This window comes from Octopus sinensis, linkage group LG4, assembly GCF_006345805.1.
Source record: "Octopus sinensis linkage group LG4, ASM634580v1, whole genome shotgun sequence".
Classification (NCBI taxonomy): domain Eukaryota; kingdom Metazoa; phylum Mollusca; class Cephalopoda; order Octopoda; family Octopodidae; genus Octopus; species Octopus sinensis.
Window position 1 is genome coordinate 20,262,544 of NC_043000.1, and position 3,640 is coordinate 20,266,183.

Below are 3,640 nucleotides of genomic sequence, written 5' to 3' on the forward strand. Positions count from 1 at the left end.
AAATCCAAGCAGTTAATATGTGGGCGATAGCATCACTTCGGTAGAGAGCGGGAATTATAAAATGGCAAAAGAAAGAAGTGAAGAAAATGGATACCAAGACCATAAAAATGTTGACAGTACACACCGATAGGTTGTTCTTATCCAGAAGAAAGGGTGCGAGAGGTTTAATTAGTTGCCAGGACTGTATCAAAGCAATGGAAAGCAGCTTAGGGTGGTATATAAAAAATGCCGCAGAGCTACTGTTGAAACACACAAAGAAGGCCGGCGTCATCAACATTGAAAAATGTGTACCGAAAGAAAAAATTAAACAAATGAACAAAAAAAGGAAGCGCATGGAAGGTAAAAAAAAAATGTACTGTCAGTTTGCCAGAGATCTGAACGCCAAGACAAATGCAGAGGAGCGGTGGCTATGGATGAGGAGGAGTGACTTGAAGATAGAGACAGATGCACTCTTATACGCAGCTCATGAACAAGCGTTAAGGATCAACTATATGAAGGGCAGAATAGACAACACTACCGATAGCGACAAATGCAGAATGTGTGATGAGAGGGGTGAAACATAATGGCACATCGTTAGCGAATTCCCGAAATTGGCACAATGCGAATACAAGAGACACCATGACAATGTTGCCAGAATGATCCATTGGGAGCTCAGTGGAAACCACGGCCTAGAAAGAGCAAAGACGTGGTATGAGAAAACTCGAGAAGGAGGCACCAAAAATGAGACTTGCAAAATCCTGTGGAATGTTATGAGCCAGTGCGATCACCTGACCAGATATCGGAAATTGGACATTGTTGTGGAGAATAAAAAAGAAAGAGCATGAATGATAATCGACATAGTACGCCCCGGTGACAACAGAATCAGTGTGAAGAAAGAAGAAAAATAAACAACTATGACGATTTGAAGTGGGGAATATGAAGGTTATGGTCAATGAGGAGAGTAGATGTGATACGAATAGTAATTGATGCACTTGGAAGTATCAGCACTCAACTTCAAACATGGCTGAAAAAGATCGGTGCAAGTGTGAAGGTAGAACACCTACAAAAATCAGCATTGCTTGGAACTGCAAGAATTCTTCACAGAGTTCTTGAAGCATGACCAGTAAACAAGTGTCACCTTAGTCTGCTGGCTGTGGACAGCTGACACTTTCCATCATACCCGGCAAAATAAGCTGTGAGGTTTCATATAATAATAATAATAATAATAATAATAATAATAATAATAATAATAATAATAATATAATAATAATAATAATAATAATGATAATAATCCCCGTAGAACTGTTACAAAAGGTTTGCTTCCTTGGCACGGCCAGAATAATCAGGAAAATATTAGATAGCTGAAAAGAATAGACAGCATGGTACTGTAGGCTGCAGACTTTTAATATCGACGCTCAACTATCAAACCACATAGGTTTCGCCTCGTATGTCTTTATCGAATGTCTGACGATGTGTTTGCTCTATGTTTGGCCTCCAAGCGGCACCTACTGGTTGCATCTATTGTGACGTCATGTGTTGCAAGATACTGAAACATATGTAACAACTGGAATAAAGGTATACCAAGTTATTTTCTCTCAGATATGTGTGTGTGTGTGTGTGTGTGTGTGTGTGTGTGTCTGTGTGTGTGTGTGTGTGTGTGTCCAAGAACTTTCCAACGGTTTTGCAGGATTTATTTAGGCCCTTGCAAATGAAGTCCGTGCATTCCTCGATTGTAAGTGAGTGTAGATTTCCGGTCTTATCAGAAAAGATATAAATTCATTTCGTCCCGTCTTCATGTTCTGGGTTCATATTCTGTCGAAATCGACTTTGCCATTCATCCTTTCGGAGGTCGATAAAATAAAGAACAGTTTGAGTACTGAGGTCGATGTAATTGACTTACCCATTTCCCCGAAACTACTGGACTTGTGCCAACATTTGAAATCTATATATTATGTAATGATATTTCGATAATGATCTGCTAGTAAATTGGAGATGAAACAATTGTAGTATTATGCAAGAAATCGTGTTTGCTTAATCCATTCTTTTCTTTTTGCATATATCTATATATATATATATATATATATATATATATACACACACATACACACACGCGTATGTATGTATATGAGTGAGTATATGTGTGTTTGTGTGTGTGTACAAGTTTTGTAGGAACTGCTGTTACCTATTTCTTATGTGAACAAATGCATTCAGGTAGAAAAATATAATCACATCTGTCTTCTTCTTTACAGAAAGGGAAATCTATCTTTTCCATAATGGCGTGGTAATTCCGGAAAATTTTTGATTACTTCAGAGAAAATGTCCTTTTCTGATTCGGAGTTTGTGTATTACCTAGCAGTACATACCACTGAACTTTACTAAACATACCTTAATCTGTTTAACTGAGGAATTTATACCCTGAGTGTGTTAACCACAAATGGATAATGAGGTGGAACTATAACTAATGTCCATATTTGAAATAAATAAACGAAAAGCATGTATCTGCAATAAACACTTAGAAATATGCATATAGCAATTTACTCGTGCATAAGTCGGTCTAATTTAAGCTTGATTTTAACTGAAAAGAACTGGGGTGCGTCTTATGCACAGGGCGAGTTTGAATATCTTTTCTTTTACTTGTTTCATTCATTAGACTACGACCACGCAGGAGCACCGGCTTGAATTTTTAGTCGAACGAACCGACTAAAAATGTTGCTGGTACTTATTCTATTGGCTGATTTTGACGAAGCACTAAGTTTCGGGGATTTAAGAGAATCAAAAATAGTTGTCAAGCGATGGTGTAGGACAAACACAGACACAAAGACATACACACATTCATATATATGTATATTCATATATATTGACCTTTTATACATGCTAGGCCACTGGTGGTGATATTTATAACAAGTATTCGCCACCCTATATATATATGTAACTTATGAATATGTTCTTAGCATTCTCGAAGTTTCAGCTCGGCATTACATCTATTGCTGACTGTAAATGCGCCTGCGCGCAATATTTCAAAAATTATAGCATATAAGGATGGGACACGTGTTATCTTGTCTCTGAATTATAAGTTAGTTGTTTAGGCCGGTTACTGACGAGAATTCGCCTGGTAGATAATATGGTCTTGCTAAATTATCTATTAAAAGATGGCAAGCAGTATTATTTGCTAAAGAAATTCGAAACCATGGTATAACCACTATATAACAAGGTAAAGGTTTTTACTTTTCATTTACTTCGAAATTTGCTATAAAATTGTGGTTTTAGGCCGTGTTTGGCTGCTATTTCTAGCATATAAAAATTACCTGTTAAAGGGTAATTTTCTATTTTGAAATACGAAAGTGTATATATTATATATATATATATATATATATATATATATATACACGACAGGCTTCTTTCAGTTTCTGTCTACCAAATTCATTCAAAAGACTTTGGTCAGCCCAATGGTGTAGTAGAAGACACTTGCCCAAGGTGTCACCCAATAGGACTGGATCCCCGAATCATGTAGTTCGAAAGCAAACTTCTTACCACACAGTCACACCTGCGCGTAAGAAGGGAAAATATTTTGTAACAAGATTTTTTTACACTAAATTAGAAATGCGATTAATACATGAGTGAAACTTACACACGAATGTGACTCATACTCGAGTATGACTTA